The sequence below is a fragment of the Schistocerca gregaria genome, chromosome 3 (assembly GCF_023897955.1).
Source record: "Schistocerca gregaria isolate iqSchGreg1 chromosome 3, iqSchGreg1.2, whole genome shotgun sequence".
In the NCBI taxonomy this organism is placed as follows: Eukaryota; Metazoa; Arthropoda; class Insecta; order Orthoptera; family Acrididae; genus Schistocerca; species Schistocerca gregaria.
This window is the reverse complement of record NC_064922.1, coordinates 191251440-191278281: the sequence shown is the minus strand read 5'-3', so window position 1 is coordinate 191278281 and position 26842 is coordinate 191251440. Positions and strand designations below refer to the sequence as shown.

Genomic DNA, 26842 nt, shown 5'->3' with positions numbered 1-26842 from the left:
TGTTTTGCTCAAAAAGAGGCAATCAAGCGATCTATAGTCACAATTCTTTAAAATGAACGATATTGACAGAAGAATGGTTCAAAATGGCTCAGAGCACTATGGGACTTCTAACATCATCAGTCCCCTAGAACTTAGAACTGCTTAAACCTAATTAACCTAAAGATATCACACACATCCATGCTCGAGGAAGGATTCGAACCTACGACCACAGCGGTCGCGCGGTTCCAGACTGTAGCGCCTAGAACAGCTCGGCCACCCCGGCCGGCGTTGACAGAAGAGAGGGATGAAAATTCTCACTTCGCAAGAGCGACGAATACTGCTTATTTGCTACGAAACGACTTTATAGTACCATGCAGAAACAAGTTACACTTTTAAATGACAATGAAAGAGCAAAAAACTACCATTATCGACAGACAGGATTCATTGTTCTGTACGTCAAGAAGCACTTAGTGCTAAATTTGCAAGCTCGGAGCACTTGGAGAAACTGGTGGAAGCAATAGTAAAAGTCCTGAATTCCCACCTGTTATTCCGTTTTCAGTTGCTATTGTTTTCAATGGAAATGAACAAAGAGTATGGAGACTTGATATATTACTGGAAATGCGTTGGTTAAGTACAAGGGACATACCTGGAACGGTTTTTCGATTTAGATCTCTGTATTGTTGAATTTGTGTGCAGGAACAAAAATTAGAACATCTGAAATGGATTGCAGGCTTTGCACTTTAAGTGTACTGCCTACAGTAAGACATTACAATGTAACTTCTTTCTGAGTCGATGGTTAAGCGTAAGTTTTGCAAAAAAAATGTTCAAATGTGTGTGAAATCTTATGGGACTTAACTCCTAAGATCATCAGTCGCTGAGCTTACACACTACTTAAACTAAATTATCCTAAGGACAAACACACACACCCATGCCCGAGGGGGGACTCGAACCTCTACTGAGACCAGTCGCACAGTCCATGACTGCAGCTCCTCAGACCGCTCTGGTAATACCGCGAGGCTAAGTTTTGCACAGTCGTCTCTATTTTTTTTATTTTTTGCAGGAGGAGAAGGACAATCCACGATGCGGTAGACCATCGACGGCAGTGAGTGATGTGAATAAGGAGACCATTGATCAAATCATCCAAAATGACAGATGTGTAACGACATGACAGCTTTTTCGAATTACTCGTTTGACATTGGGTAGTGTGGTATCATTGGTACAGTCACTAGGGTACAGAAAAATCTGTGCACGTTGGGTGCCAAGAGTATTGACAAGAGAAATGAAAATAATAAGGAAGAATGTGTGCGATTGTCTCATGAAGTCCTTTACTGAAGAGTAGAAACAGTGTTTTGACGGCGTCATTATCTAGAATGAAACATGGTTGTTTTGTCCGAACCTGAGAGCAAAACCCAATCCATGGGGTGGTGTCATCCAGGTTCCTCTCGGAAGAAGAACCCAAGACTTTCACGAACACCAGGCCAAAAGGTGATGGCCTCCTTCTTCTGCCGGCCGGAGTGGCCGAGCGGTTCTAGGCGCTTCAGTCTGCACCCGCTCGACCGCTGCGGTCGCAGGTTCGAATCCTGCCTCGGGCATGGATGTGTAACGTCCGCAGGCTAGTTAGGTTTAAGTAGTTCTAAGTTCTAGGGGACTGATGACCTCAGAAGTTAAGTCCCATAGTGCTCAGAGCCATTTGAACCGCCTTCTTATGGGATCAGTGTGGTTTCATTTTCATTGACTTTTTGGTACCTGGCTCCACAATTAACCGGGACCATTACTGTTTGTCTTTGGACAAGCTGCGACTTGCCATCTATAGCTCCAGACCACAGCTTCATGGTCATCTCATCAGACAGCATGACAAGGCCAAACCCCATACAGCGCTTATGATGCAGGCTTCATTAAGTAGGCTCAATTATAGCTAAATGTTCCAAGGACGTTCACAAAAAATTTCATTCTCCTCCTGCAAAAAATAAAAAAATTAGAGATGACTGTGCAAAACTTTTTGAACGCCCTTTGTAAAAAGAAAATCGCATCGTGGAAGTGACACATTCTGACAAAGAAAATACAGTTCCATAATCTGACTGCCTTTAAAGAAAGCGCGAGGTTCGAAGAATTCATTGTGGCCTTGCAAGGATTACAATGATAGTTTTATAAAGGTTTTGAGGACACAGTAAATCTTACATCTATTTTTGAGCTGTTTTCCGAGATCGTTTGCTGTTTCAGTTGAAAGTTTCCCAGTGCATGTTCAAAAAATGGTTCAAAAGGCTCTGAGCACTATGGGACTTAACATCTATGGTCATCAGTCCCCTAGAACTTAGAACTACTTAAACCTAACTAACGTGAGGACAGCACACAACACCCAGCCATCACGAGGCAGAGAAAATCCCTGACCCGGCCGGGAATCGAACTCGAGAATCCGGGCGTGGGAAGCGAGAACGCTACCGCACGACCACGGGATGCGGGCCTAGTGCATGTGTGAGTGATTGATTTGCAAGGTAATTCCAGTTTTAATTGCAAATCCTTTTGCTTTAAAACTGTCCAAGACGTGTACATTGCTTTTCTCAGGCACATTTTCCAAGTATCCATAATGAGGTTGCAGAAGTGCTACCATATCACGATCGATATATTTGTGTGAAAGACCTATTTCCGATTATGAAACTAATTATGTTACGGTTATGTGGTAACTTGAGTTTGAAACTCTGCGTCTGTCCGTATGCCGACAGTTTATACCAGACAGAAATTATATTATGCCATCAATGCACCAAAAATAATTAATTGGTACTGAAAACTTGTTTTGTTTGTGATCTATGTTGTCGGGAAATGTGAAATATATACCCAAAACATGTGCACTACAACTATGCTGCCATTTAAATGCTGCTCGTTCGCTGTTTTGCCCTCTTCACCCTCCTCGCGCTCAGACAGCGTGGCGTGGCGGAAGAAGAAATGTGAAGCGACGCTGAGCGCTTTGACACTCGGAGCCGACCATGGCCCGTGATCTGAAATCTTGGCCACCCCTGCTCTACAGTTTCCATCCTCCACAGCTCCTTCTAGATTTAGCACTACAGAAATTGAAGGCCTATCACCTTACTCCTTTTCCTTGTCTATGTTTCCCACATAGTTCTGTCCTCACTGATTGTGCGAAGATCATCCTTGTTTGTTATGAGGCCAACTAATTTTCGACTTCCTTCCATAGCACCACATCTCACAGACTTCCATTCTCTCTCAGCTTCTCCCACAGTCCACGACTCACTTCCATACAATCATGTGCGCCATGCGTGCATTTTCGAAAAATTGACATTAAAATTGGGGATCATGAAGCAGAAAACGTTAAGGAATTCTGCTCCCCAGGCAGGAAACTAACCCAAGATGAACATAAAAGCAGACTACCACTAGCAAAAAGGGTCATTCCAGGCCAGGAGAGGTCTACCTGTATCAAACATAGACCTTAATTAAAGTAAGAAATTTCTGAGAATGCACGTTTGGGGCACATCACTGTATGGCAGTGAAACATGAAAAACTGGAACAGAAGAGATTAAAAAATTGCTCTGAGCACTATGGGACTTAACATCGGAAGTCATCAATCCCCTAGAACTTATAACTACTTAAACCTAACTAACCTAAGGACATCACACACATCCATGCTCGAGGCAGGATTCGAACCTGCGACCGTAACAGTCTCGCGGTTCTGGACTGAAGAACAGAAGAGATCTGAAGCCTCTGAGATGTGGTGCTACCGAAGAATGTTGCAAATTAAGTGGCCTGATAAGGTAAGGAATGAGGAGGTTCTCCAAAGAATCGGTGAGGAAAAGACACTGAAAAGAAGGAGGGATGGTCTGTCAAGACATCAGGGACTTCCACGGAACTAGAACTAGAGAGAGATGGAGAGGGTAAAAACCATATACGAAGACGGAGATTCGAATACATCAAAAAACAAATAAATAAAGATGGTAAAGAAGACGCAAAGAATGAAGACGCTTGATCTATGAATTTGCCCTGTAGCTGCACGGCCGCCAATGTTAACATTTAAAAAATCCTCTCAGGTATAAATTATGGGATAGCTAGATTTCCGAGAAACGTGGAATTCTTTTTTTGTTTCAGCGAATCTCGTAAAATTGTTTAATTCTCGGATGAAGAAACTGAAAACGTCAAAACGTAAAATTGTGAAAGCGATTCGCAAGGGAATGAAGTGAGAGGCGTCTGTGACGTGTCTGCGACAAGGTATAAGACGTGAAAACCTCGACGTCTATCGCTTTTCCTTTCCGTTTCCGTCCTACTCGTGAGAAAACACAGTGGAGGACACGGCATTCATAGCGAGAACGCTCGGCTTGTGTGCGGCACGCAGCTTTGCATTGTTTGTTGCAGATGTTACAATGCTTGTGTGTGATCTGGCAGTGTCAAGCTGAGGCGTACGAGCTCTTTGAATTCGGAACCCGATTATACCACGCTGTTTCTCACGCAGTGGCCTAGTTACGTAACACACGCCATGTTACACGATACAATTCGGCTCTAGCAGCAGAGGTCAACAAACATGTAGAATAAATATGTGGAATGATAATAAAGTAGGTTTTATTTTAAAATATTTAATCTTTTTCACATAAAAAATTCGGAGACATTACTTTTCAGCCTGCCCTGAACTTTATTTATAAGCCAAAGTCAGTTATTGTGCTTCACAGTTTGAAAGTGTACATCCAAGACAACTTATTACTTTACTTGCCTTTAATTCATTTTATTAATAAAGAAAATAAATTTTCTGTACGACTCCTCTATTGTTACGAATGTCGTTTGATTATAACTGTCTTAAAGGCTAAATAAATGTCCTTATTTGTTACACCGTTTTGGCCAATAAAACGCAGTCTTTGATTCGGCTCCCTCGCGACACTATAAGATCGCTCCAATTTAAGTTGTTTGTAATTGCAATCCAAAGATATTTATTGAACTGACAGCCTTGAGATCTGTGTAATTTATCGTGTAAACGAAATGTAACGGGTTCCTTGCAGTACTCTCGTGCATGATCTCTCACTTTTCACTATTAGAGTTCAATTGTCTTTTTTCGGAGCTAAATCATTTTGCAATTGGTTTTGATCTTCTGATGACTTTACTAGATGGTAAGTGACAACATAATTTGCAAACAATCTAAGAAAACTGCTCAGATTGTCTCCTAACTCATTTATACAGCTAAGAAGTAGTAGAGAGCCCATAAATCTTCGTTGAGAAACACCAAATGTCATTCTATTTTCCTCGATGATTTTGCGCTGAGTTCTACATATTAAAAGATGGGTTAAAGAAAGGCAAATCTACATTTATAGCATTTGTAAATTTCGAGAAAGCTTCTGACAATATCCAATGGAATATACTTTTTGAAATTCTAAAGGTAGCAGGGAAAAAATACAGGGAGTGAAACTGTATGTACAACTTGCGCAGAAACCAGACAGCAGTTACAATAACCGAAGGACATGGTAGACTGAGCAAGCAGTGAAAGGAACCAACAAGAAACACGCCGATAGATTGTAATTCTATCAGTGACAGAAAAGGACTTGGAAGAGCAGTTGAACAGCGTTACTAGCATCTTCAAAAGAGATTAAATGATGAAAATCTATAAAAATAAAACAAGGTGAATAGAATGTAGTCGAATTATGTCAGTCGATACTGAAGGAAGAATGCAGACTGGATATATGAGGAAAAACATGTTTGGGAAAGAGGAATTTGTTAACATATAATACAAATTTCTTAGACAGGCAGTCTTTCCTGAAGATATTTGTCAGGAGTGTAGTTTTGTACAGAAGTGAAATATGGACGAAGCAGTTCAGACCAGAACTTGCACGGAATACGTTTCTTCGAAAGTTGCATCAAAGCAGTCTTCGAATTGAAGAACGCAGCAACAAAAACAGGGGGGAATTTACCATTTCATGATAGCTTTCCCGAATACCTTGACAGGAACCGAGGGCTACAACTGCTTTTACTTTGTTTTTGGGGACACACATTAAAAGGAAAAAAAAAGTAAAAGTACGCATTAACGTGACGAAATTTAGTTGACCACATAGGAGCATAATATAAGCAGAATTATGCAGAAAATTTGAAGCTTTCGTTTGTAATGCATCAGAATAAGAAGCAAAAAGTTACCACATTTTCTAGTGATAAATTTGTTTGACGAGACGCCGGTTCAATGTCCTTCTCGGATGCAAGCTACAACTTTTTACCAAGATATTTAGCTACTTGTCGATGTCATTACTTCTAGTTGGCGCAAAATGATGCAGTCATCCGAAGAGTCACCGGAAAAGGTGAAAAAATGTCGAGTAACCTATCATCAAAAGATCTGGATACGAAATATTGGAAAAGTGGTTCAAATGGTTCTGAGAACTATGGGACTTAACATCTGAGGTCATCAGTCCCCTACAACTAAGAACTATTTAAACCTAACTAACCTAAGGATAATACACACATCCATGCCCGAGGCAGGATTCGAACCTGCGAGATATTGAGCTACCACATAATTTGATAAATTTTTGTATATTCGGTTGCACTGAGGATGTGACTAGTTCAACACTGAAACTCGATGCGTTACAACTGACTTCAGGCTGTTCAGTGACAACATTGTTGTCTGCAAGAAAGTATCGCAAATGGACGATCCTACGGAAATGAATAAAGAAGAGGAGAAAATTTAGATATGGTGTAACGAATGTTAACTCTCTCCAAATGTGAATAAATGTCCATACCAAAGAGAAAGACCTGATAACGTTTGTTTACAACATTAGTGGCGAATATCTGTACCAGCTCAAACCGCATAAATATTTAGGATAATAACAAGAAGCGGTATAAAATGGGGCGATCACGTAAAATCGGTAATAAGGGAGACGAATGAAAGACGTTGCTCTGGTGGGGGTTTTTTGGACAAATGCCGAACACCTGCGCAGGAAATCGAATACGGTAATGCTAATGCAACCAATTCTGGAGTTTTAGGTTGACTTTTGAAGTCGTTATCAAGCAGTCGAGAGGCTTTCGAGTTGGTGCTGGCTTTTCAAATAAGCTTTCTAGTGACATGCATCACACATGTTCAACCTGTAATTTTGTTGATATCTGCCATTTCAAAGACAACTTAAATGTTTGAAGCTTGACACGGAACAGTACACGTTTTTTTAAGGTAATGTTTTTTGGCCTGACGAGGATCTTGTAGACAGAAAATAGTAGCACGCTAACAAATAATTAAGTCAGCATATCTCGAAATGTTCCCCAACAAGACTTTCGGACTGAATGCTAGAGTGTGCGACACCATCTATTGAAAATATTAAATAAGAATGCAGACTGCATAATGTTATTTATCAACCATAGAACATGATGGGAATACATGGTAATTCTGTAAAAATGATCAATTCTGGGCCTTAAATATTAATTATGTACCTGGAACGAGAATAAAAAGTCTGATCCTGCGCAGCTGAATGAAACGAGCCACCTAATTAATCTGTGCCGTGATGAACATCCGGAGAGAGATATTCGTTACTTCAGATTGGGTGAAGTTTGCTTCTCGCCCTATCAGGGGGCTTCAAGAACGCGTTGATTCAACTTCCAAGAGTCAAGGGCTGGTCGATAGGCCCCTCTCGGCATACAAATTCACCCGTCGCCGCTGATACTGGACGGCAAACAGGCGCGTAGCACTAGGCTGAACTCTCATCCTGTCACCAGAGGACAACCAGAAACTTTCAGCCGGCAGCGCTTACTCTTCTGAATTCAATGCCGTTGCCTAACACTCTGTTAATCGACCTCTACGAGCTGAAACTTCAGTGGGATAATTTGGAAACGACATACTCCTAGCAGGTACATTAAAGAAACTATAGCTTGTTCAGTGGTTACGGGGAAGATGTATTTTCCTTACACATACTTTCCAACTTCGTCAAGCACATTTTCGGATGATTGCACTTCAAGAATTGGTGATTTGCTGTGACTGTGTAATAGCCTACTGGTCACCCCCAATGTTTATGCCCCAGTACGAAAAGTAGTGTGGAAGTAAATGAGACAAGTGAATGCTGAGACTCATTAACAGATGTTTTATTATTATGAAAAGCAAATACTAGCGGTATCTTTATTAACACCATTGTGTTCGGTTATAAATTCGACTGTAGCATGTTCTTCAGCACGTACGGTTCGCTGCAAGTTAAACAGAAACTTATACGTTGGGAAATTAGTGTTTCGAATAATTATCCTATAATGCGGAAGAGTCGGTGCGAATAGATTTGACATTTCAGACTGTATAGTAAAATGGAAGAAGTCTCATACCAAACAGATCATGCTTTATTTCTTTGAAGTTGACCGCCGTGTGGGATTAGCCGAGCGGTCTGCGGCGCTTCGGTCATGGGCTGTGCGGCTGGTCCCGGCGGAGGTTCGAGTCCTCCCTCGGGCATGGGTGTGTGTGTTTGTCCTTAGGATAATTTAGGTTAAGTAGTGTGTAAGCTTAGGGACTGATGACCTTAGCAGTTAAGTCCCATAAGGTTCCACACATATTTGAACTTTTTATTTTTTGAGGTTAACCACAGTTGAAGACAATTCAACAGAATGGATGAGGTCTAAAAAATAGGTTTTAAGATGGACAACAACAAAAGTAAAAAGGAGGTAATGGAATGTATTCACAGTAAGTCACGCAATACTGAGGGAATTAAATTGGGTAAATAAGTTCCACTTTCTGGGCAGCGAAATGGAGTTAAGCGATAATGGCCGAAATAGAGGATACAGAAAACGTAGCGTGGTAATAATAAGAAAACTAGTTTTGGGAAGGAAACATTTATTAATATCTTCATATATTATGTTACCCACCGCGTTTCTCCCTCTATATGTGAAGGCGAATATCATGAACTACTGTAGCGATTTCGATAAGGTGTTCACTACTAGGCAGACTGATTCACGAGGAAGGTCTCGCCGTAAATTCATTATCGCTACTCCAGCCGAGTCGTGAGGCTGTACATACTTCAAGCTACTCATGCGAAGCAGGAGTGGATTGCTAGGCAAATACAAACTTAAATGCTATCATGTGTTTCCTGAAGGTAATAATCTGCAATGTAGCCCTGCATGAAAGTAAAACTCAGGGATACACAGTTCAGACAGGAAGGGAATAGAAATGTACTGCTACTCTTGAAAATTAGATGGATAAATCGAATAACTCATGGGGAGGTACCGAATCTAGGAAAAAGAAATTTGTGTCAGAACATGGGTAGAAGAAGGAATGGATTAACAGGCCATATCTTGAGGTATCAAGGAATCGTCAATTTGACAGCGGAGGGAAGGGTGGTGGTAAAAATTGTAGAGGACGGCCGAAGTGTGAATACAGTAAGCAAGTTAAAATAAATGCAGGTTGCAGCAGTTATTCAGAAACGAGAAGATTTACACATAATAGACTAGAGGGCAGCTATAATAAATGAAGTCTTCGGACTGAAGATAAGCCGGTCGGAGTGGCCAAGCGGTTCTAGGCGCTACAGTCTGGAACCGAGCGACCGCTACGATCGCAGGTTCGAATCCTGCTTCGGGCATGGATGTGTATGATGTTCTTAGGTTAGTTCTAGGGGACTAATGACCAAAGAACTTAAGTCCCATAGTGCTTAGAGCCATTTGAACCGTTTGAGCTGAAGATAATAACAAGAAGAAAATCTGGCATATACCATGAATGTACATGTAGCCTCATGTTGCTTGCTGCGATTCCATTCTTGCTTTAAAAGGACGGCCTCAAAGATCTTCTATTTGGCCACAGATTTACATACAAAGTTCATTCTAGTCTTTTGCAGATCAGATCGCTAATTACATTAGGAGCTCAGGACACTTTCTGTTTACTTAGTAGAGCATGTAAATAAAGCCAAAATACACCCTACACTGTGTGACAGAAGTCTTGAGATAGCGGTATGCACTCATAGAGATAACGGTAATATCAAGTATTCAAGGTATAAAAGGGTAGTGCATTGGCACAACTGTCATTGTACTCAGGTGATTCATCTGAACATTAGAGTGGATGTACTTTTCCTTCCAGTTGATACATAATGGGGAGATCCTCTGTGATGTGGGACATTTTAGCAAACAAGAATACAAAATAAATATTTACAAAATAAGAGGAGATATGCTAATGTTCCTTCGACAGATCTCAAATGAAAATGCCCCTATGGATGTGAAAATGGCCAAAAAATGTAAGGATGTTTACATTTAAGAGGATGTCAAGCCTGTCACCAAATATTAAATGTTCGATACTGTTCGGTGCATATGACACTTCTTAGGCTCCTGTAACCACACATCATCAAATAAAAAAATTAAAATGGAAGCGTTTTATGGTACTTATTTTCAACGATTACATTAATGCACAAAACTGTGCAGAAGTTAGACTGTATGCAGTATTCACATTATGTGATATTATTAATACTATACAGCATGAATTGTTTCTGCCAAGAAATTCATCAAGGAAGTGGAAGGAGTTGGCCACCAATATATCTTTTAGGCTCTTCTCAAACTCAACTTTATTATTAGTTGAATTTTTTATGGGTGCTGGCATTTTATTGAAAATGAGTATTTCTGAATAGTGGACACTTTTCTGAACCAAAGTCAGTATCTTTAAATCTCTCTTATTTCTGTTATTGATTTCATGAACTGTGCTGTTGAATTAAAAAAAAGGATATGCTTTTAATGACAAACTCATATATGAGCATCCCGGAGTTCCTGAAACAGTCCTCAGCAGGACGTTCTTGTGTTCACACCACAAATAATTCATATTGCGCATTATTGGGCTAGGAAAACTTTAACTAGGCATGATGAGTTACCTCTAAAACAATCCTGTGTGATATTATGGGATGAAAATAAGAAAGCTAGCTTTTTTATATTTTTATATCACATATATCTGACGAAATTCGCATAGCAAATAGAGATTTGCTTGGATGCTCCAGCAGTTCTGTGATATGCTCCTCCGAGTTTAATTTATTATCAAGCCGTAATCGCAAGAATTTTACACTGCTGACATCTTCTATCTGGCTATTGTCATATTTTAGGCATTTAAATCTTTTACAAATTCTGAATTGCATATAGGACGTTTTTCAATGTTTAGAGACACAGAATTGGCTGCAAACCATTTATTAATGTCCATGAAATTTTCATTACCTGATCTCTCTAAGGCTATACTTGATTTACTATTTACTGCAATGTTTCTATCTTCTGCAGAAAAACAAACTTCACGTCTGGTAAAGTTATTAATGGAAAGTCATTGATATACACAGGAAAAAGAAATGGTTCTAAGATGCAACCTTGGGGGACACCACATTTATTGGTGTACACATCTCTTCCCTATTGTCACCCTTTTTTCTGTCAGAGGTATAGGATTTCAATCATTTTGCAGCAGTTCCTGATACACAGTAATATTGTAATTTAATTAACAGGATATTGTGATTCACATAATCAAATTCCTCTGACAGATCACAAAATATACAAGTAACCTGCAATTTATTACCTAATGAATTAAGTACATTCTCAGTGCATGTGTACATAGCCTTCTCAGTATCAGAATTCCAGGTTGTGACTTGGAGAACATTTTACTTGTGGTCAGATGGTTCAGAAAACGACTGTACATTATCTTTTCCAAAATTTTTAAGAATGCAGGTAAAAGTGAAATTTCCGTCACTCCTTTCTTATACAAAGGCTTAACTTGAGCGTATTTCAACCAGTCAGTAAATATTCTGCTGATACAAGACTGGTAACACCAATAACTTAGAATATCACTAAGCTCAGAGGCACGCTGTTTAATCAACTTTGTTGATATTTTATCACAGTCACCAAATTGTTTTTTATTTTGAAGATATTATGGTGGACTTTATTTCTACTGGTGTTGTGAGGGTCATACCTGTATTATTGTAGTTATTTGTAGTGACTGCTCAAACACATTCCATGGCAGCTTCTACTGAGCCTGACAACCCCATTTTTCAGTAACAGTTATGAAGTGCTTATTGAGAAGTTCACCAACACTGTAGACATCTGTTATCTATGTATCATTCACTCTTAATGCTATGTGCTCTTCTTCATCTCTGGTCCTACCAGCCTTTCCTTCGCTATATCACATATTGTCTTTATTTCGCCACCTGATGGACTATCACTTTTTGATAATGCAGCTGCTTTGATGATGGGATTACTTACTATATTCAGTATTTTTCAGTATAAGTTGTAATGATCATTAGCATTTATTTCAGAGCTGTTTCTGGCTGATAGATACAGCTTCCTTTCTGTCTCAGATATGGTTTCCTTTCTGTCTTACAGAATGACTTTATTCCTTGAGCAATCCATGGTTTTTTTTATAGGCTTTGGTTATATTTGGGTTAGTTCATGGGTAAAACGGGTTTGAAATAAGTTCGGGATATTATTAATAAAGTGCTGTATTTCTCATTCACCCTATGAAGATTGTACACATTACTTTGTTCACATCTCTGAGAATTTTCCTAAAACAACTTTTTGCTTACTGAATACCCTCTTGAACCAAAATTTAAAAGATTTTATAGCCTGATCAGTATTAACAGTTAGTAAATGGAACTGCATGTCCTGGTATTAGACACTACTTACTAATGGTTTTACAATATGATTTTGTTCGTTAGACATTTCTGTGAAGATATCAACGGCCATCTGTGAGTCCTTAGGTATTATAGATGAAACGTTAGCAATAAAAATTGAATTTTATGACAGTGCTACTGAGTGCAGTATACTCTTACTAGAAGAGTTTTCAATAGCATCTACATTAAAATCGCCAGAAACCACTAATTATTTCTTTATTGTCATTAAATAGGTCAAAGAGCTTCAAAGTGATTTATGAAACAGATGAACATTACCCGCTAGTAATCGGTTTACATTTACCATTATGAATGATTTGTTATGAAATTCTACTTCTGTTGCACATGATTCCCTATGCTGAAAAGGTTTCTGAAGTATTCAGTGTCAAGCGTGTACAAAGAATACCACATTTCAGGCATTACCTCTTATCGCGGGCAACGCAGTGGCCGACGGCCTTCAGGTAACGACCGAGAGCAGCGGCCTTTACGTAGAGTTGTTAGTACTAACAGACATGCGGCACTTCGTGAAATAACCACAGAAATAAATGTGGAACGTACGACGTACGCAATCGTTAGGGCGGTGCGGCGAAATTTGGCGCTATGACCTATGGCAACATACTGTCGACCCAAGTGCCTTTGCTAACAGTACGGCATCGCCTGTAGTACCTCACCTGGGCTGATGACTGTATCTGTTGGGCCCTATACGACAGGAAAATTGCGCCTGGTCAGATGATTTTAGCTGGTAAGAGATTTTGAGTGTGGCGCAGTTCCCACATAACCATGGACTCAAGTAGACAAGAAGCCGCTGTGAAAGCTGATGGAGGTTCCATAATAGTGTGGTCTGTGTTCATATGGAGTGGACTGGGTCCTCTCGTCCAATTGAACGAATCACTGACTGGATATGCCTCTGTTCGGCTACTTGGAGATCATTTGCAGCCGTCCATGAAGTTCATGTTCTCAAACACTGTTGGAATTTTTATGGATGATTATGCGGGATGTCACCGGGCCACAGATGCTTGCGATTGATTTGAAGACCATTCTGGACAATTCGAACGAATCCCACCGAACATTTATGGGACATAATAAAGAGTTCAGTACGTACACAAAATCCTGCACTGGCAAACACTTTCGCACTTATGGACGGCTACAGAGGCAGCACGGCTCAATACTTCTGAAAGCGATTTCCAACGACTTTTTCAGTCCACGACACGTCGCGTTGCTGCACTGTGCCGCGCAAAAGAAAGCCCGTCACAATATAAGGGGTTTCCCATGTCTTTTGTCACCTCAGTATATATCCTCTTTCGAACGATTCTACTTCAATCCACAATCACAACAGGAGAACAAATCCCAAAACATATGTAGGGATGGTTCAAATGGTTCAGATGGCTATGAGCACCATGGGACTTAACATCTGGGGTCATCAGTGCCCTAGAACTTAGAACAACTTAAACCTAGCTAACCTAAGGACATCACACACATCCATGCCCGAGGCAGGATTCGAACCTGCGACCGTAGCAGTCGCGCGGATCCGGACTGAGCGCCTAAGACCGATCGGCCACCTTGGCCGGCATTTGTAGGGATGTAATAAAATTTTGCATGCACTTCATAAAGACGATTTATTCGGGAATTCTTTCAGTAATTAATTTACTGTAGGGACGTAATAATGTTTCGCGTGTACTGCTTGGAGAAGAGCTATTCGGGACTTCGTTTATTCATTCATTCACACAGTCAGTCATTCGTAGTGTTCTGTAGATCCCACCAAGAAGCATCAGGGATATGGGGACGAGCCAAGGTACACGTTTACAAGTGACAAGTAATCTCTTACAAACTCGTTCTGTGTACTGAATCGTCACTAAACTACTACCACACAAGATTAATACTGACTGTGCTTATTACAGCTAAACTTAGGGCAGTAGCTCGAAACCCATCATTTCGACAATAAAGGTGCTGCTGGTACGTCAGCTATATTAAATTAATTGGCAATAGCTCTGCTTTAGCTAACACAACTAGCGTTTTATTTACATGACTATATAGGAGTTATTCAACTAAACAGTTTCCTACATCTGTAACGGCAGAGGGTTACTCACATCGAGTATTTCTTGACACGGAGGTTCACAATGATCACTGGTGCTTGCCAAACAACCAGGAATTTGTAGGAGTGACTGATTTACTTTTTACATGTTTATAAAATAAGTAAGTTTTCCCAGTGTCTTTAATTGCGTTAGAAGGGAATTTGTTGATACCTTCGCACTGCAGCACTAACTGCATTCAGAATTTTAGACAACTTGGAAAAATATAAAAATATTTTTTTATGCTTTGTATTGTAATCTACGTCTACACATATACTCCGCAAACCACCGTATGGAGGATGGCAGAGGGTACCTTGTACCACTACTTGTCCTTTCATTTTCCTATCGCAAATAGAGCGAGGGAAAAACGACTGTCTATATACAAGCGAAATGTACATTGGCGGCTGTACAATTGTTCTGCAGTCGGCTGCAAATGTCCGTTCTCTAAGTTTTTTCAGTATCTTTTCGCTAAAAGAAAGTCGTTTTCCCTCCATCGATTCCCACTTGAGTTCACGAAGCACCTCCACAATACTCACGTGCTGATAGAATCAACCGGTAACAAATCCAGCAACCTGCCTCCAAATTTCTGCGATTTCTTCCAATACTCTGACTTGATGGGAATCCCAAACACTCAAGAATCGGTCGAACTAGTGTTCTGTACGCGATCTCTTTTACAGACGAGCTACAATTTCGTAAACTTCTCCCAATGAACCGAAATCGACCGTTCTCCTTCCACACCGACACCCTTACGTGCTCGTTCCATTTCATATCGTTTTGCAACGTCGCATCTAGATATTTAAACGAAGTGACAGTGTCAAGGACCACACAACCAAAGGTGTACGAGTATGTGAACATTACTCATTTCATTAACTTAAATTTTTCTACATTTAGAGAAACCTGCTATTCATCACATCAACTAGAATTTTCGTCTAACTAGGGAAACAAACGGCAATTGTACTATGTAGTCTTTTATATTTATGTTACATAAATTTAAAAACTCTAAAAGTGGTTTCATGCACCTCTCAATAATTCTAGGAAAAAAACCTGCTTAAGTTTTCCGACCACGTTTATGACGTAAGGTTCCTTAAAAGAAAAAAAAAATTGTGGCTTTGTGATGGAGTGCTTGTCTGACATGTGGGACCGGCCGAAGTGGCCGAGCGGTTCTAGGCTCTACAGTTTGGTCGCAGATTTGAATCCTGCCTTGGGCATGGATGTGTGTGATGTCCTTAGGTTAGTTAGGGTTAAGTAGTTCTAAGTTCTAGGGGACTGATGACCTCAGTAGTTAAGTCCCATAGTGCTCAGAGCCATTTGAATCATTTTCTTGACACGTGGGATGTCTGGCTTCGATTCCTGGCGGAATCAAGTTTTTCAACAAAAGCGCTTGTTCCATGTTATATGACCATTTCCGTGAATTGGAAAAATATGTAAAAATGGAAAAAAATTAGTTTGTAATGTCTTTTTTAAATTTAAACACTCCTGACAAACAGTATTTTATGTAAGATCGGTATTTAACAGTTTCTCTTGGTAAGAAAACAGGCTTTTTGTGTGCGATATATTTAGAAATAAGTGTATCTTCCTTAAAAATATTAGTTAGATGTCTTAATTAGGATATATTTTATGAATTTTATATTTAAATGACGTAGGTATTCTAACTGAACGAAAAAATGAAAAAATAATAATTAGCGAAATGAGACTTGACCCAGCGATTACGTCTCGAACGCCACCGATTTCTTTCAATATTTATGAATTCTGTGAGTTAAGAAAATGCTCATAGAATACGCAAATTTGTTTCAAAATTTAGTTCCACTGGGAATCACACTCAGCCCTTCCCCCTCCCCCCTCCCTCTCCTCTTACACAGTCCCGCCTTTCCTCCCCACGTTGTAGGCGAGAACACTACCACACTTCCACGCCGTTATGTCGGAAAATCTACCTTATTTTAGCGTAAAACGTCAAAGTCGATGTTCTCGAGGATTGAACTGTTCAGGAGAAGCGATATTTGAGTATTGGTTTTCGGGTGTCCTCCTACAGTTACTCATCGACGATATCTTCCAATACGCCAGAGCACTATCAGAAAACAGCCACAGACTGCTTTTCGTCAGATCATTTACATATATAGAATACAAGAGCGGAGCTGTCACACATCCCTTGTGCTCTCCTGTCAGTATCCTAGTCTCTAATGAATACTTGCCGTCGAGGGCACAGCGAATGCGGTTCTGTTACTCATCAACTTATCGAACCATTCAGGTATCTAGGAACTTAATTTGTATGCTCAGACGTCCGTTAACGGACTGTAGTGGGGCAGCGTGTCAAACGTCTTCAGGAAATCTAGGAACACGGAATCGGTCTGTTGACTGTAGCCAGTCGCTGTGGCCGAGCGATTCTAGGGGCTTCTGTCCGTAACCGCGCTGCAGCTACGGTCGTAGGTTCGAATCCTGCCTCAGGCATGGATGCGTGTGATGTTCTTAGGTTAGCTAGGTTTAAGTAGTTCTAAGTCCAGGGGATTGATGACTTCAAATATTAAGTCCCACAGTGCTTAGAGCCATTTGAACCATTTTGTTGACTTCAGATGTTAAGTCCCACAGTGCTTAGAGCCATTTGAACCATTTTGTTGACTTCAGATGTTAAGTCCCACAGTGCTTAGAGCCATTTGAATCATTTTGTTGATTCAGATGTTAAGTCCCACAGTGCTTAGAGCCATTTGAACCATTTTGTTGACTCAGATGTTAAGTCCCACAGTGCTTAGAGCCATTTGAACCATTTTGTTGACTCAGATGTTAAGTCCCACAGTGCTTAGAGCCATTTGAACCATTTTGTTAACTCAGATGTTAAGTCCCACAGTGCTTAGAGCCATTTGAGCCATTTTGTTGACTGTCGTCAGTGGTTCGCAGGACGCTGACGAGAGATCAGTTGATTTTTACTACTAGCAGTCCACCTGCTTAGCTGAGTGGTAAGCGTTTGCCTCCATGCAGCGCGTCCGGCTTCGATTCCCAGCCGGATTGGAGATTTTCTCCGCTCGAGGACTGGGTGTTGTGTTGTCGTCACCATCATCTCATCATCAACGACACTCAAATCGCCCAATGTCGCGTCACCTGAAATAAGACTTGTAAACCGACAGCTGAATTTCCCCGAATGGGGCATCCTGCGAACATTTTTTTCACTATTAGCAGTACACTCCGCTAAAGAGGAAATGTAATGGAAACTGAGTAAAAGAAATCGCAGATCTTTAAAGAGGAATCTGCAAGGTGGGCTGACATCTAATCCGAAATTCTAACTCCTCGCTTTTGTTGAATAAATACTTTATTAACTTTAGGAACATGCCCTAGGTGATAAATCTATAAATTAACCAGGAGTGAAAAAGGCAAAGAAGACAATGTCTTGTCTTTTAAGTTAGCGCAATAGTGATAAAGCTCTGTGAACGAGCTATGAGTTGCGTCTCGATAGCTCAAGCAGTGGGAGCATATTCTGCGCAAGTTAATGTTCCGAATTCAAGATCCGATACAGCAGACAGTTTTGATTACTAGGAAATTTCAGATCAACACGAACTAGGCTACAGAATGAAATATTCATTCTAGGAATTGTGACAGACACTTGAAAGAGCAAACATGCTGAACTAAGTTCTTTCTTAGAGTTTGTTTTTATTTTAACTTTCTATCCTGTTGGCACTCAAGGAATTTTACAACCTGTGTTTCAAGGTCACGAAATTTTGCTTCTCATGCTGCCAGGACTTTTATGGTTGTTTAAAATTGAATGTTGAGAATCTTTGTGAATTAAGGCGTAAACTGTTGCGAACTTGTGACATCACAAGTTCTGAGGTGTTGAAAGGTGGCTACACTGAGTCACAGCACTAGAGATTGCGCCAAAGAGTATTATTCAGCCGCCTCCACTGGCAGTGCTTGTTGAGAAGTTGCTGTGGGCAGTTGTAGCTCTGAGGTAGCCGTAGTTAGAGTACTAGTTGTGAGCATGTCGAGTGCAGTTGTTCTGATGGGATAGACAGCCGATGCTGTTCGATTGGGGATGTTGTAATGATCAGAGTGTATTTTTCGTCAATATATATGAGGCAATAGAAAAAAAAAATTGTATTTCAGATTTCCTAAATAACAATGCCTCTTGGTCACATGTTCAGTCAACAAAGCATTTGGCTTGTGTGCAATCATAGTATTTCTGTTTTTTTTTTAATAATTTCATTGTAAATGGCGCTTAAAGCATCTTGTCATATGGAGGAAGAACCGTGCCAGATGTGTACGTTGAATCACACTTCCACACACAGAACAGCTACACTTATGCTTTCTTGTTTCGCAGCTTTTATAGTTGCTGGGGACTTAATTAATAAATTGTGTTAACGCAAATTTCCTTTCATTCTTTATTGTTATTCTCTGCAGTCAGATTGCGTGCTAATACTACTCAGGGTCAACCGGTTACGAGACTGCGTAACCGGACGGACAGCTACTAAAATTAAAATTATTTGCAATTTATTCAATTAAGCCCCCATGCAGTGTATTTGCCATGGCTAAGTTTGAGCCTTTGAGCAGTATGCTTGTATATGAGCAAACGCTACGGTTTTTGAGTCAACCTGCAAGACCACTGCAGGAACATTTACGTAGTTTAAGAACAAGAATGGGCTCACTACTGATTCTTGTTGGACCGAACATGTTTCTCCTTTGTGATACGAGTATGAGCTTCATTGCTGCTGCACAGCACACATTCTGATATTAGATTCATTACTGTTGCACAGTACGTCAGTAAGCTTCTCTCCTTTCTATTACGAAAGCAAGAACTCATTTATGGAAGAGAATTGCATTTACGTAACGACATTTTAATTTGCCAAATAGAATCTTATGGTCTACACGTCATAGGCTTTGGCCAGTTAACAGGGTGGACTTAGCTCTGAAAGGACAGTTATTTTAACCAGACTGATGAGTCAATTTCACTACTGCCATCCATTTCTTCCAGTTCGTTGGAACAGCAACCACTCACTCTGTCCCGCTACTATGAGATCTATGAACAGGTACATCAACGTCACTTTTAATTGTACGTACTCGTGGCGGAAACCACAAAGGGAAAGCACAAAGTACTTTTTTCATTAGCTAGCAGAATCAGCATCAACATTCGCCATTTGGCTTTCTAGAACTACAGCTAACAAAATAACCATTGTTACATTGCAACGAACGATGTATGGTCTGATCCTCAAAAGTTCAAACGGCCAAGGGTTGAAAACTGACAACGTGAGAATACCATAGATCCGTCGAACAAAAAGTGCCCAATAGTTGAAAGAAAGCTCATGCCACACTGTGTGCCAGAATGGTAGCTGAAGGCAATCACAAAACCATTGTCTAAAATCATTGACATCCATCTGATTGTGATATTAGAACATATTCTGAGCTGAAATATAATGAGGTGTCAGGAATAAAGTACCTCCTCCACGCCAGCCGGCATGGATTCCGAAAACAAAGGTTGTGCGAAAATCTCACGTGACTTGATTGGCTTGCGGATGCAAACATGGACGCATAAGTGCTCACACGCAATGACTCAAACATTCACAGAATAACTGATGGTACCCATGTTTTGTCAAAAGCTGAGTTGTCAGTAACAGGTTTGTGACTCGCAGGGGAAAGAAACACAAACTCAGTCGGAATCACGATGCATGGACTGATAAGTGACAGCATGCGGAGCAAGTTAGGTCTAATCTGAACTAGTTAAATGAAGCAGAATTATCACTCGCGAGAATTCCATATTGCTTCTAACTTTAAAATTGCAGAAACTTCTTAACTCGGGAAATCTGAACTGACTCCCATGCAAAATCACAGCATAGGTCCACAGTGAAGCGGTACATCAAACTCAACACAAAAAAGCTCGGGGACTCGTTAACTAACTCCATTCACAATCCGATCTGCCTCTCCCCCGTGCCCAAAAACCAAAATGCTTGATGGGCCGAACTGATCAACAAACAAAATGAAATCGTTAGTGATACCTGCCGCCTCCTACAGTCAAAAGACAGGAGAGAGAATGCCTGTTTCCTGTTGCTCAACATTTTCCGTCGGTTCACCGTTTACAAGTGATACAAACGTGGTCGTTTCGTGTGAGTCTGAAGGAACTAAACGCAAGGCCACCATTAAGAAAGCTTGCGTATATAAGGTACCGCCTGAGTGGTGCCTTAAGTTAGCTTCGAAAATTAATCTCAGCTGCCGTTCTCTGGGCTCTGCTCCAAAGCTGAACCAACAAAGACTACCCGAATACACCAAGTTAATGCGGTTGGAATTTGCACTCACATTCCTCCAATTCAGCTATCATCTATGTTTAGGAAAGGTGGTTACAGGTACATCGGGTGCTATGCCGAAAACAAAAGTAATAAAAGTGAAAATAAAACACACTCAGTTGCGGTCCCCTGCAACATCTTCCTACCTGGTATGGAAAAAAATATGGGGAAACACAGACAGGGAAAAGACACTCTGCAGCACTTGATAAAACCAAGAAAATATGAAAGGTCGGTTGACTGCAGCTTTGCAACGGATTTTATGCACGGGAGAGGGTGATAGAAATGCTGAGAAATCTGAACTGACAGACACCGAAACGTAGATGCCAAGTAGCCTACCTAGTGGAAGATTGTCTGTTGTGAACCAGGAGCACAACTGCATCACGATGTAAGTACTGTGAGTATGACGCACCAGCTGTCGAAATCTGTGATTTAATTTAAAAATAAAATCATTTTTCAGGAAGACATGGTCTTATTGTCAAGTTCTATAATCAAGCAAAACACAGATCATTACTTCGCATTATTTCACATAACAAGGTACATGTACTTGAACTATGTTTATATTGCGCATGTAACGTTACTTTGAAACTATTATGCCACTACGCACAGGCAAAAATAAGCAAGGAACAAACATCTCTTGTCAAACATGTAAGACTCTCCATTATTTAAAGGCAGTCAAAATGAGACAGATGGAAAAAAGTAAGAACACTATTTATTATTTTTTAAGTATTCGACATAAATATTACCGTATTTTACGGACTGTAACACGCACTTTTTTCTTCGAAAAATTGCCTCCAAAATTCGGGTGCGTCTTATACGCGAAATTAATATAAAAATGTCCAGTGCTTAATTTAAAATTCCCGCCAGTCTTAGAAGTGCCCATATATTCGATGCTGCAGGAAACCTTTCTGTGTCTGGCAACATTGGATTCAGTTGGCAGCAGCAATGTACCGATGAGACCAAAATGAGTTGCGGTGATTCACTAGCTTGCTAACACTGTCACCCTCCCGCCCCGCCATCGCAAACACAGAACAATGCGTATCCTATGATGCGTCACTGCAGTCTACGGCGCCAGTGAACTTGAAAGCGATTTGTGTGATCGGTAACAGTACAATATTTTTGTTAGTAGCTAGTTTCGTATCGGGAAAAAAGAAAAGTTATTCATATGATGCGGGCTATAAATTGAAAGTAATACCATAAGTAGAATAATATGGAAACAGGGTATCTGAGTGACATATCGACTCTCCACCAATAGAAAGAATCCATTAGCACTTGATGGGATACTAAAGAACTGAAAAAAATGAGGAAGGCTAAAATGTGCAGAGGACTGAAAGCAAAATGGCCAAAACTAGAAGATGACGTATTGCAGTGGATTCAGTGACACCATCAAAATGGCTTTGGAATTAATACAGAAATAATGCAGATATGCGCTCGTAATGTAAAGCTACAGTGGAACTTTACAGACTTTAAGGGTGGAGTTGGTTGGTGCTACAGGTTTATGAAGCGCCATGGACTTAGTATGCGAACCAAAACCAAAACATCTCAGAAAATGCCACTGTAGTATGGAGACAAAATATTATCTTTCCATCGCTTTATTATTCAATATCGAAAGAAAACCAGCGTGGAACTAAGCCAGATAGCGAATATGGACGAAACTCCTCTGGCATTCGATTTGCCGAGTAACAGAACTGTTTTCATGAAAGGTGTTAAGAACGAAACAATAAAAACAGAGATGTAAAAATGCACTACACTGTTATTCTTTCATTTGATTTGACGAATAACAGCAGGAAATTTGTAAGCGTCCGATCCCGCTCGTCTGCTTTGACCCATGACGTCACAAATATGGCGGAAATGACCATAAGCCACGATTCCAATATGGTGCATATAAAGTCGTTACGTACGCATTATGAGGACGAAAATACATCGACAAATAAACACACACACGTTCCACAAAAGCGTACTGACACTAACGGGACAAGCGCGAGAAACAGGGTTTTTTTGGGTGGGGACAAACTACATATAAACAAAATTAGACACCCACCCCCATACAAAACCATGCAAAACGACGAAAAAATAACCGACATCACAAAACTCCCCAAATACCACTAAACACAATATCATCTGGAATTGGGCACTTCCCATGACCTATATATCTCAAAAACATCTCCCGATACCAATACCAACAGTCACATCCACTCACTGGGATCGAACACTTCCCTTGACCTGTTATCCTTACGAAATCTCCACATACAGCCGTCCGCGGTCCGAGACGCTGAAACTTTAAGTAAGCCTCATTTCTTCATGACATACTGAACACTTCACGACTTCATCCAAAAATCCGAATAGTTGAAGAAATTTTATTAGAGACTACGCACTGTCCCCCATCATAGCCGACAACCAAAAACTGTTGACCGTGTCAACAGTTCCATACCTACCAAAGACATAAAAAAATCAATTTACCAAAATTCACACGCGACGCCTCACTCGCAAACTAAACCAAAAACATCACCTAATACACCACGAGAGAGCACCACCGATAGCATCAAAACGACACTTACAAACACGCCACTCTCACAAACTAAATTCCGCGCCGTCGTGACGACGGGTGGGATCGGACGCTTCGGTCGACTCCTGCTGCCATGAACGGTGCTGAATCTGTAACTATAGGAACAAATGGACATCAAATAAAGCAGTGTGCTCTTGTCCTTTCATGTTGAGTTGACAGTACTAAACTTAATCCAGTAATCATTTTCAAGTGCAAAACAATGTGAAAACCTTCTGAAATGCAGCCAGGTGCTGTTGTTCACGTATATGACAGGGTTTGGATGGATGGGGTTGACATGAAATTATGGATTAACGAAATCTGGGAGAGAAGGAAAGGGGATTTACTGGAGAAGAGTTTTCTTCTTCTGCTAGATCAGTTTAGTAGTCATTTGAAAGATTCTGTGAAAGAGAAATTGAAACAGGGAAGTACAGAGCTTTCTGTTATTCCGGAAGAACTTACTTCACAATTGCAACCTCTTGATGCCTCGATAAATAAACCATTTAAAGTGCATATGAGAGAGGAATGGAAAAATGGATGATGGATGAAACCAAACATGAATTCACGCCGAAGGGAGGTTTGAAACAACCTGTAATGAAACAAGTACGTCAGTGGATAAAACAGTCGTGGTCCAGAGTGAGAGAAGCCAATATTGTTAAATCTTTCAAGTGTGGCATAAGTAAGGCTCTCGATGGCAGAGAAGACCATCTAAGATAGAAAGCGAACGACGAAAAGGATGAAGAAGAGGAACAAGAAGAAGCGAAGAAGAAGAAGAAGAAGAAGAATCAGAAAGCTCAGATGACGATTTTCAGGGATTTTAATGGTCAGCTTGGTATTATAAACAAAGATTATTTTTAGTCTGGCTTTGCAAACTAACAATAAAAATGGTAATGTTTTAAACAATAGCTTGAAATTCAGGCGCGTCTTACAGTAAGACACGGAAACATGTTACACCTCTGTGATCCCAAGACGGTCAGTGTGTTCCTGGAGATATGTTTGCAATTGCCTACGGGACCACAATTGCACCCGGTCGTGGACCTCTTCTACGTCTACATCTACATGACTACTCTGCAATTTACATTTAAGTGCTTGGCAGAGGGTTCATCGAATCTCAATCATACTATCTCTCTACCATTCCACTCACTAACAGCGCGCGGGAAAAACGAACACCTAAACCTTTCTGTTCGAGCTCTGATTTCTCGTATTTTATTTTGATGATCATTCCTACCTATGTAGGTTGGGCTCAACAAAATATTTTCGCATTCGGAAGAGAAAGTTGGTGACTGAAATTTCGTAAAAAGATCTCGCCGCGACGAAAAACGTCTTTGCTGTAATGACTTCCATCCCAATTCGCGTATCATATCTGCCACACTCTCTCCCCTATTACGTGATAATACAAAGCGAGCTGCCATTTTTTGCACCCTTTCGATGTCCTCCGTCAATCCCACCTGGTAAGGATCCCACACGGCGCAGCAATATTCTAACAGAGGACGAACGAGTGTAGTGTAAGCTGTCTCTTCAGTGGACTTGTTGCATCTTCTAAGTGTCCTGCCAATGAAATGCAACCTTTGGCTTGCCTTCCCCACAATATTATCTATGTGATCTTTCCAACTGAAGTTGTTCGTAATTTTAACACCCAGGTACTTAGTTGAATTGACAGCCTTGAGAATTGTACTATTTATCGAGTAATCGAATTCCAACGGATTTCTTTTGGAACTCATGTGGGTCACCTCACACTTTTCGTTATTTAGCGTCAACTGCCACCTGCCACACCATACAGCAATCTTTTCTAAATCGCTTTGCAACTGATACTGGTTTCGGATGACCTTACTAGACGGTAAATTACAGCATCATCTGCGAACAACCTAAGAGAACTGCTCAGTTTGTCACCCAGGTCATTTATATAGATCAGGAATAGCAGAGGTCCCAGGACGCTTCCCTGGGGAACACCTGATATCACTTCAGTTTTACCTCTTCGTCGGAAACAAATCGACGACCACGAATGTCTTCCTTCAGGATTCCAAAAATATGGAAATCGCATGGGAGTGATCTGGACCATATGGAGTATGTCTAATGAAGCACTTCTTTCGAAACTTCTGCAAGGTAGCCGAAACAATATTGGCTACATGTGGACGGGCCTGCACTCGTTGCCGTCGATTTGCTTCGGACTAAGAGGTGTACTACTGGGTACAATAATGGTTCTTCAGACATCCGCAAACATGTCTCTGTGAGCACACTGATCGACTTGTTTCGCTGTGGGATACATGTATTAACATTTATGCCGATTACTTTTGCAACAATGAAGAGTTCAGTTACTGTTTTCCACCTGTCTCGTTTCCACTTAACTACGCCTCATACATGTCATGGGTTACGTCTGTAATTACTTTTGGCGCTTAGAATTCTAACAGAGTTGTGTTTACTGACTAACGAAAGTCAACTGCCAGTTACCTAGCAAGAATTGTAATACGCTACCATGTATACATCAGTGTCACCGACAATACAGTTGTCGACTCAAAGACCTTTGTGCGTCTCTATCAAGGCAAATCTCAGTAGATGCAAACATTCTAACATTTTTCTTATGGCGGCTATTTTCGCGTCAGCTGTATATAAACTGCTGTAGTTCAAAAGAAAAACCTCTTTTGCAAGTTGTATGTTAAATTTTATTTATTTAACTTACATTCCCAAAAGCGTATCGCCATAGTTACAAGGCATCTTCAGTGATACCCAGAAATTTTACACGACATTTTTGGTTCCACATATAGGTTACCGATTGCAGATACAAGCTACAGATTTAAAACAGTTCACTGCAGTTTCATAATGAAACGAGAAAGTACCTACAGATCAGCGTATAATTCATTATTTGTAAGCCAATCAGCTTTCTCCCGTGTGGCAAACTGGTTGAAAGTTTGCAGTTTTCTTTGTGGTCACTGTTTTCGAAATGTGGCACTGCAACTGTCACTTTCTGTGCCTAGAGTATCATTCCTTTCTGTAAAACGTGTTGCCACCTTTGTCAGGTTTTGTTTTCAATTTTTCATGTAGTCACAGAAAAAAACCAGTTGAAAGAAAAACCTGTGAAAGTTGGCAACACTTACAGAAATAAATGACACTGCAGATAAAGAAAATGGCGGTTAGAGTGCTATATTTCGGAAACAGTGACAACAAGGAAAACTGCAAACTTTCAACCAGTTTGCCACATGAGTGAAACCTGTTTGACTTACTGATCTCCAAGTACTTTCCATTATATTATAAAAACTGCGATGAACTTTTTAAAATTTATAAACGTTATGTGGAAACGACAATCTATACTTGCTAACGAAAAATCATCCTTCCGAATTTGCTTAGTGTGTTCATCTGTTGGTCTCCCTTTACGATTTCACCCTCCACGTTTCCCTTCAACACTAAACGGGCGATCCCTTGAAGCCTCAGAACGTGTTCTACCAACCGATCTCCTCTTTTAGA

General features: G+C 40.5%; 1 protein-coding gene across 2 annotated transcripts in view; it reads right to left on the bottom strand.

Annotated features, from left to right (window-relative positions):
* The window catches only part of LOC126356285 (toll-like receptor 2), a 497935-nt gene that overhangs the window by 196513 nt on the left and 274580 nt on the right, over window positions 1–26842 (bottom strand). The window lies entirely within an intron of this gene.